We start from the raw sequence: 10,239 nt of genomic DNA, 5'->3' as shown, positions 1-10,239 counted from the left end.
GGAAGCAGGACCAGCCCCTTTCCATTGTGACGTCATCAATGGGCCAAAACCAATCTTCCGTTCATAGTACAACCTCAGGGCCCTCCACTCTTTGTTATTACGTCATCACGGGACTAGGTTCTGCCCCCATTTCCGTTGTGCCAGAGGGACCATCCCTCCAATTAAGCTGTTACCAATGCGAGCAGGCCCTTCTTACGATGCCGCCACATTTCCCGCCCTTTCTATTATGCAGTCGTTATGAAGAACCCTGTCCATTGTGCCGTCACATGACCCACCTGCCATATTATTCCGTTGTCATGGGGAACAGATCTCACCCCCTAGACATTGTGCAGTCACAGTTGCCGCAACTCCCGTTATGCCCTCGTCATGGGAAACAGCACCACCATCCCCACCACCGGCCACCTGCTCCCCGGGAACTGTGCGGATTAGGTGCCTCACCTCAATACTCTCACCATTGTGATCAGGCACCTTCCCCACACCCCATGCCGGTGGCGGAGCTATCCAACTCCTCCAGTCAGTCTGTCGAACGGCACAGCACCCCCACCCACTGGGAATGTGAATTAAAATGAGAAAATGCTGGACGTTACCTGATTCATTTCCTCTCTCCTTTTTGAATGTATTCCAGGATTGGTACAAAGGGACATTTCAGCACCTGCTTCAATTGCTCCCTGAGTTTTCTCAGGGTCAGGGCATAAATACAAGAATTTGTGGAGCAGCTCAGGAGCTGCAACATGAAGCCCAGTTCCTGAACATAAGGATGCAGTAATATGGAATCATAACCCAAAGTTTGCATCCGGATCCATACAGAATACAGCATAATTGTTGCCCACAACAGCAGGAAATTTGCCGAGATAGTAAACAGTAAAATCATGGATTTCCTTCGACTCTCCATCTCCGGATCTCTGAGCCCCTCTCCACTGCTCTGAGCCCAGAGTCTCCTGCGGGCTCTGCTGCTCACTAAAATGTGTCTGATGGTGAAAACATTGAGCAGAAGAACCAGGACAAATGGGATGCAGGGAGTGAGGATGTAATGGACAAACTCGATTGTTACCCAAACCGTAGAGTAGTAAACATCTAGCGTTACAGAACAAAACCAGGGCAGGTTCCTCATTTGATACCGTCCTGTCAACATGAAATACCAGAAAAGGTTCTTTAAAAAACTCAGCACAGTCACTGTTCCAAGTACCACAGCTGCTGTCTTTTCGGTACAGTATCTACATTTCAAAGTTGGGCAAGATATGGCGACAAATCGGTCAAAAGTGAACGTGACGGTGAACCAGACTGAGCAATCAGTGGCTGCATAAATCAGCACGGCATGGATATTACAGATCTGAAGGAACCACAGGAAACGGAACTGCTCCCGATGAACAATTGGAATATGCCTCAATACCATGTCGAGTATAATCACCATTAAATCCGCCGATGCCATAGCCAACAGGTAGTAAGTTACACATTTGGAGAGACCACACTTTCCCCGGGAAATGATCAGAATTGTCACCGATATAACTGCGAGCAAGGGAAATAAACAGGAAAAGAATACATTAGGTTGGCAGAAAAGTTTAGTTGATAACTTATTGTCTTTTTTGATTGTGCCACTCTAACCATTAATACATTTACATGATTTTACCTGAAATAACAAATAGTGGAGGTTTAAAATATTGTATGTCTGGATAGATTAAATATTCAAAGTACAACACTGATATTGTCGAACTCAATTTTATTGGAGATGCAGGAGCACAGCGGCATTGGGTGCCTGTTCCCAATATTTGAACACGTCAGGCGAGGTTAACAAAAGCAGTTAATAAAGCAGCAAGGACCTTCAGCTTGATGAATGGATGCAAACTCCAGAAAGCTACTCTACAACTATTCAAAACACTAGTTTGGCCAAACGTAATGGATTGTGCCGAATAATGTGCAGGTCACTTTAGAAATAAGGTGAATAATGTCTAGAGGGTAGAGAGGAGACAGGCTGACTGGCACCGCAGGTGAGTGATTGCAATGAGATGGATAAATTGGAGAAGCTTCTTTATTATCATGAAGAGTGCAATCACAGAATGGGTGCAGCATGGTCGGTTGATATTCAGTACATCTTATCCATGCTGGGCCACTGACGGAGCAATTCGCTGGTGTCACTTCCACAGCCATCTCCCTTGTTCTACACTTATCCCCTTTTCAGGTACTAAACCAATGCCCCTTTTCCTCGGTTGGGCCTGGCTCTGACACATTCTCAGCCACCGCATCCAGTTTTGTAATAAAGGTTTTCCTCAGGGGGACATCGCATCTTTTTCCAATTACCTTACATCCTGCCCTCTGATTCTCGATCCTGCCAACATTGAAAGGGTTTCTCCATGCCTACTTTTTCCAGATCGTTTATAATTTTAAATATCTGTTCAAGTCGCCCCTGAATCGTGTGTTTTCCAAGGAGAACAGCCACAACTTTTCCAATTCATCTACACAACTTGCTTTAATCATCTCAGAGCAAATTGTCGTCTGTATTTTCTGTACCATCTTTGGTGCCTTAACATTCTTGTTAAAATGAGATTTCCAGAGGTGGGCACAATGCTCCAGCTGAGGACTAAACTGCGTTTTATGGAGGTTCATCATCTGCATCTTCCTTTCATACTCTGTGTGCCTCCTCATAATGCCCAGGATGCGGGTAGGTTAATGAACCACTGTCTCAACCCATCCTCCCACATTCACTGATGCACGTGCATGTACATACAGATCACTCTGCTCCTGCACCAATGTCAGAATTGTGTGCTGAGAAATTAACATTAACGTGTTCAACATTTTGACCAGTTGAAAGAAATTGAAGAAAGATGCAGTTGATTTTCCGTTTGCTGAATGGGTGATAAACGGATGGCTCAGATATAATCTGATTGGCAGAAGGAGCAGACGTTTCATTTGAAATACACAGGCCACTAATGTGGTGCTGCCTGTTCTTATATTGCATTTCAAACGTGCATTTGTTAAACATTCGAAGGCGAAAACCTCTCTAAAGTGGTGAGGGTAAACAATATAAGAATGAAAATATTCGCTTTCGGCCTGCCAGCCCATGTAACTCTCTGAGCACAGGAACGGTGGTTAAGCGGGATTGATTCCAGTTAAATTACAGGCAGCAGAACGTGGTATCTGTTGAGTTTTATAAAGGTTTGTAACCAGGATTTGAACTTTGAGCAAGGTGGTGGTGGTGGGTGTGGAGTGAGAGGACGATTCTGTCTCGGTTGACATTGTAATAGATGGGTCTCAATTTGAAAAAATAAATGCCCAGATTGTGTGTTTATGAAGCAGATGTGTCGAGGAAGGATTGGATATATGTGATATTATGAGGGTGGTCGTGGGCCGTATTTCAGAAAGATGTATATTGGGTAGGAACTGAGCTAAGGCCATCAGCAAACCCTCTGGTTGAACAGGAGGAATTGGGCTGGGTCGCGATAAGGGGAGGTGGTGGGGTGTGTGGCTGGTGGAGAATGTGTGGATGGAGGACAAATTTTCGGATGCAGTCAGGTGACACTGGCTTCGATCCTTACAAGGCTCAACTGAAAAATAAGAAACAGGAGCAGCTAATCAGTGAAATGTGTCTTCCAAATATAATAGCTAGATAGAGAGACATCCAGGGATATCAACTGAACCGAAGATACGAATGTGAATTTCAAGCACAGGATTGCAACTGAATATTCTGTACGTACTTAAAAACTGGAGAGAGAAAGACTTACGATGCACATTAACAATAGCGAGCATTGGATAATAAGAACATCGAATAACATTGGGAACCGATATTTCAATGCGATTCCATAATAAATCGTCAACAGATAGTGAACATACAAGGGTAAACCCCTGGCTCTTGTATGATAACAATCGACTGTTCTCAGGTACTATTCCATTGTTCAAACATTCCAACCTACAGTTCTCAGATTCTGATCCATTGTTGTAAAAACAAAATCTATCGTTATCAGATTCTGAACAATTGTTGTAATATTCCAAACTATTGTTCTCAGATTCTGATCTATCTTTGTAATATTCCTCAGGTTCTGATCCATTTTTGTAATATTCCAATCTATTCTTCTCAGATTCTGATCCATTGTAGTTACATTCCAATCTATTGCTCTCAGATCCTGATCCATTGTGGAAAAAGTCCAAGCTGCTGCTCTTGATTCGGACAGATCATTATAATAGTCCAAAGTCTTGTCCTCTGTTTCTAATATATCTTCTCCCTCGCTTTGGATCTGCTGCTCCCTGACAGTGCAGCATTGAGTATCCGTGTTATAGGATGAGATGGCTGATTGGAAGGATTCGCATTTTAATTGAATTTTAATTGCTTTATTGGCACAATTAAGGTCCATGGAGACTGATATTATTATGCCACGAAGAAAGGTTTAACTTAACCCCTTTCTATTGCACCATAATGAAACAGCTTTTTTGCAGCTTTTGTGGGGATGTCTGAGATTTTACGAGGGAAGGAAAGGTGGAAATCGTGGACACACTAAACATTATCCTTCAATCCTCCTTCGATATCGGACTATTCCCAAACTGTTGTCAATGTTGTTCCCTGTTTTTCGAAGGGCAGATGGATAAACCTTGTATCTGCCAATAAATCAAAGAATTGTTAGTGAAACGTTGTGCTATATCAGAGATTCAATAATTTGGGGCAAAATGAGTTTCTTGATTAGAAAACATGGGTTTATAAAAAACAGCCAGAAGAGACACATTAACGAAATAATGCCTCTGACAAACTCGATTGGCATCGTTGATGAAGTAGCAGGTAGTGTTGTTGATGAAAGTATGTTTTTTATTAACTATACGGACTAAGAGTGACCACGTGCCAATTACGGTATTTGTTGGGAAACAGTAACAGATGGTTCAACAACACAAGCACAATTGCCTGAATGCTACAGATTATAATCAGAGATGCTACACGCTCAAATTTGCTCCTTCCTCCAGAGAATTATCTTAGAACATAAAAACATTTGAAGCTATTTACTTCTTTAGAGGTCACCCAGAATGCCAGTGCTATGTCGCTTGTTTTATACTTTCTCAGTTCCAGCCATCCTCAGCCTTAGGACTTTCAATTAACATGTATTTAGGAGACTCATTCCCTTGTTCTCTTTTCTCCTCAATATTTCCATGTTAATCCACGATTGGCTATATTTTGTCACAAGGCAAAGGTAAGGACCGCTGTAGATTTTTTTCAGTTTTAAACCAGACAACGTTCCAGATTATTTTTCCTCATGTAATCCAGACTGAGATTAAATTTACTTGCATTCCACGTGATGAATCTTGGGTTTAGAGATTTCGCTGCTCACTGCACAAGCCTAAGTAAGTGTCATCAACTGGTTAATTTCTCACAGTGAACTTTCGACGGCACCTGTCCCATTTGCAGCTAAACAATCTCATAAAACAGGCAGATCAATAGAAACCAGAGATTCTCACAAAACTGCTCACATGCCCGAGGGGCATCTTCAGGGGTCTTCTCAACTAGACCTTTAGTTTACGTATCCTTAAATGGAACATATTTCACTGATTTGAAGCAATACATAGATCTTACTGACCTTCATGGATTATGCTTGAACTAATTTAGATCTAATGCTTGAACGAAACTTCTCGACCGTCGGACCTGAGTGAAATGATAATAGCCGCTATTTCTATACAAGAAAAGCCAAGGAGAAGTCACCCATTGTTTAGTACCTGCTGCTATATGACTCTTACCCTTCTAATCCGGTCTGTTAGATTTGGCCTGAGGGGAAAGGAAGCCTCTTTCATATAGCAGCTTGTTCTGGTCTGGAGAGCACTGTCTGGAATTGTGCTGGAGGAATGTTCAATCGAGGCATTCAAAAGTGCATTAGATGACAATTTGAATAGAAAAAATGAGTAGGGTTATGGGGAAACGGCAGGGAAATGGCATTGAACAGTAATGCACATTCGGACAGCCAGCGTGGTCCCGATGGGCAGAATGGCCTCCTTCTGCACCATCACAGCTCCGTCATTCTGTGATCCTGAATTTACCTTCACGCGTCCAAACGTTTGAAAGTGAGAGCATTTAATTCTACGCACCTCAAAGTTTTGCGTTAAATGCAGGGTGGGTGAGACGGGGTTGGGTTGGTAAATGCGGGAGGTGGGATAACGACAATCAGATGTTCATTTTTAAGGGAGGACCGCATTGTCAGAGGGTCAGCACATAGGGAACACTGCACTGTCAGAGGGGGAGCACATAGGGAAAACTGTACTGTCAGAGGGGCAGTACAGAGGGAGCGCTGCACTGTCTGAGGGTCAGAACTGAGGAATTGTTGCACTATCGAACTATCAGCACTGAGTTAGCACGGAGCTGTCAGAGATTCAGCATAGAGGGAATGCCGCATTGTCGGAGAATCAGTACTTACGGTGTGCTGCGCTGTCAGAGGGCCAGTGCTGAGTTCAAAGCCCGGTATATCACCCACCCTCCCTCTCTCTACCTGGTATATCACATGGCGCAGCCCCGCTGCTGGTGTACTTGGTATAACAGCCTTCCGCAATCGTGATCCTGGAATCTCACTCACACTCGCAACTTTTACTTTTTATATGTTCCCACTTCCCCGGTGCACCTGGAACAGGTACCTCCCCCACTGTAGCTGCTATATACCTTCATGCCCTGGTGTGCCTGGAATACGTCCAACCTCATGTACCTTTATTATCCGTCCCCCTGCCAGCGATAGACATCATCCCCCCTTGCTGCTGCTGCTTTTGTTGATGGCCTGATTGCTCTCACAACCAGGGATTTGCGGGACCACTGATGACGCTCCCCTTCCCTCTGTTCTCCAGTCTGTATGGGTCCCTGTGCAGCGCTGGCAAATAACAGCTTATGGAACAGACTCTGTCCGTTTGTTGTGTCACCATAATGGCCGCACACCCTCCCACTCCGCCCTCTGCCTGATATCAGCCCAGCAAACATGTCCTTTGCTGATGGAAAGAAAAAATAAAACGGAAAAGTAATGGATATTCTCAGTCAGTGAATGTTCAAATTCTCGGGTGGATTAAAGAATTAGAGTAAAGGGATATTTCAGCACAACTGCTCCCTGAATTTAACCTCGGTCACGGTGTTAATCCCAGTGTTTTTCAGCAACTCAGGAGCTGCAGTATGAAGCCCGATTCCATCACAATATATTCTAGATCAATTTACACATTCCCCAAGAACGATATCTTGCTCCACATAGAAAACAATAGTAACATTGCCCACAACAGGATGAAATTGGCTGAGATAACGAGCAGTAAAATCATGGATTTCTTCCGACGCTCCATCTCTGGGTCTCTGGGAGTCTCCCCACTGCTGTGAACCTGGAGTCTCCTGCGGGCTCTGCTGTTCACTAAAATGTGTCTGACGGTGAGAACATTGAGCAGCACAATCAGGACAAATGGGAGACAGGGGGTTCAAATTTAGTGGGGCGATGGTGTAGAGGGATTGTCACTGGACGTGAAACCCGGCATTATGCTCTGGGAACAGGCGTTCGAATCCCGCCCTGGCAGATCGTAGAATTTGAATTTAATAAAAAATTTGGAATGAAACGCACAATGATGACCAGGAAACCATTGCCGACATTTGCAAAATACCACCTGGTTCACTAATGCTCTTTAGAGAAGGAAAGCTGCTGGGCAACATGTGCCTCCAGATCCACCGCAATGTGGTTGACTCTTAACTACCCTCTGAACAAGGGCAATTCTGGATGGGGAATAAATGCCAGCCGAGCCAGCTCCGGCCAAGTTCCATGAATGAATGAAATAAGAATGTGATGGAGGAACTCGACAGCTGTCCAGACGGGAGATGGTTTTGGAAAGAGTATCCTGCAGTCAGCGTCGCGGTGAAACAGTCTGCAAAGACTATCCTGCAGATATTTTTCAGAATAAAAATAGTGACATCAAAAAACAGCGCGAGAGCGATGGAGAGATCAGAACCAGCGCGAGTGCGGGGATGCTTGAAAAAGTGACGTCAGCACAAAGGTGAGAGCTGATTGGTGAGTCACGGGAAAGTGTATTCCCCTGGGTAAGCTAAGGAAAGGTAAAAGTTATGTATTTTTTTAATTTCAAATACATAAATAACATAAAGTGTCTTCTTTACTTTATTTAAATTAAAGTAAAGAACGGGTGTTTTTTTCAAACTAGAGGCACGGCAGGGCAGCTCAGTCCCATGTGGGAAGTAGTACAGGCGGCCAAACATCCATAGAGAAATGGATCTTGGCAAATTTCAGAGCAGTGTAAAAATAAAAGGGTAGTAATAGTGGGAGATTTCAATTTCCCCAAGATTAACTGGGTTAGTCATAGTGTGTTAGTTTTAGAGGGAGATCAATTCTTACACTGCACCCAGGAGAGCTTTTTAAGCCATTAAATCGAAGTAGGGGCGGTCTTGACTTAAGTTTAGGGAATGAAGCCGGGCATGTGGCAGAGGTGTCAGTGGGGGAGCGTTTTGCGCATACTGATCATACTCCATTAGATTAACGTCGTTATGGAAAAGGACAAGAGAGTGCCAGAAATCAGAGTTCTAAATTGAAGAAAGGCCAATTTTAATAAGATCAGGTATGATTTTAACAGAGTTGCCTGGGACCAGCATATTTTAGGTAAATCTGCTTCAGAGAAGTGTGACTCATTCAAGATAGAAATAGGGAGAGTGCAGGACCAACATATTCGAATAAAAAATAAAGGCCCGGACCAATAAATCCAGGGAAACCTGGATCCCGAGGGATATACAGGATTGGATAAAGAGAAAAAGACAGGTTTATGGCAGTTAACGAGAGCTCAAAACTGCGGGAGGCCTATAAGAGAATAGAGTGGCCTATAAGAGAATAGAGTGTATAAGGGGCAATTTCATAAGGAAATTAGGAGAGCAAAAAGTGGGAATGAAAAATCATTGGCAGGAAAAATAAAGAAAAATACAAAGTTATTTTACAAGCTAATTAAGAGTAAGAGGATAACTAGGGAAAGATTAGAGCCCAAAAAGGACCATAGTGGAAATTTGTGTGTGGAGCCGGAAGACGTTGGTCAGTTTCTAAATGAATGACTTGTATTGGTGTTCACAAGTGAGAGGGGTGATAGAAATCATGCAGAAGGGCTTTGAGATAATTAAATAATTTATCACAGAAAGGGAAGAAGTTGTAAGCGGTCTGACAGGCTTAAAATTAGATGAATCTCCAGGACCAGATGAAATTGATCCCAGGCTGTTGAATGAGGCAAGCGGGGAGATAACAGGGGCGCTGCAAAAAATTTTCAACACCTCTCTGACCACAGGAGAGGTCCCTAGGAGTCAATGTGGCACCGTTATTCAAGAAGGGAGGAAGGGATTTACTAGGGAACTAGCGGCCAGTCAGCCTATCATCAGTGGGTAAATTATTGTAAGTAATTCTGAGGGCGATAGTTTATCTACACTTGGAGAGGCAGGGAAAATCAAGGACAGTCAGCTTGCTTTGTTTAAGGAGATGTAATGCCTGACTAATTTGATTGAATTTTACGAAGACGTGACCAGGTGTGTAGATTATGGCAATGCATTTGATGTAGTCTACTTGGACTTCAGCAAGGCTTTCGATATGGTCAGGAGACTGATAACGAAGGGAAGAGTCCATAGTTGCCAAAGCAATTTGGCGAATTAGGCCCAGAATTGGCTGAGTGGCAGGAAGCAGATGGTGATGGTCTAGGGGGGCGGGGGCGGTTTGTGACTGGATGCCTGTGTACAGTGCGGTTCCACATGGGTCGTTGTTGGGTCCCGTGCTGTTTGTGGTATATCTATAAACTATTTAGATTTGATGTAGGGGGCGTTGATCAGTATGTTCGTGGATGGCACGAATATAGATGAATATTAATGAATCTTGATGAATATTGATAAATAGTAAGAATATTAGCCATAGATTACAGGTGTATAGAGACAGGCTGATCAGATGGGCTGATCATTTTCAAATGTAATTTAATCCAGATAAGGGTGAGGTGATGCAGTTGGGCAGGACAAACAACACACGGGAATATGATGAATGTTATGATCCTGGGAAGTACCGCGGATCAGAGAGATCATGGTGTGCATGTGCAGCGGTCCATGAATGTAGTGGGGCAGGTAGATAAGGTGATGAAGAAAACATATGGGATACCTGCCTTTATTAGACGAGGCATAGAATATAAGAGCAGGGATGTTCTGCTGAACTGTATGAAACGCTGGTTAGGCCACACCTAGTGTATTGCGTGCAGTCTGGAATCCGCATTATAGGAAGGAAATGTTTGCATCAGAGTGTA

The sequence above is a fragment of the Cetorhinus maximus genome, unplaced genomic scaffold (genome assembly GCF_964194155.1).
Source record: "Cetorhinus maximus unplaced genomic scaffold, sCetMax3.hap1.1 HAP1_SCAFFOLD_161, whole genome shotgun sequence".
NCBI lineage: Eukaryota > Metazoa > Chordata > Chondrichthyes > Lamniformes > Cetorhinidae > Cetorhinus > Cetorhinus maximus.
Note: the sequence above shows the minus strand (reverse complement) of the source record.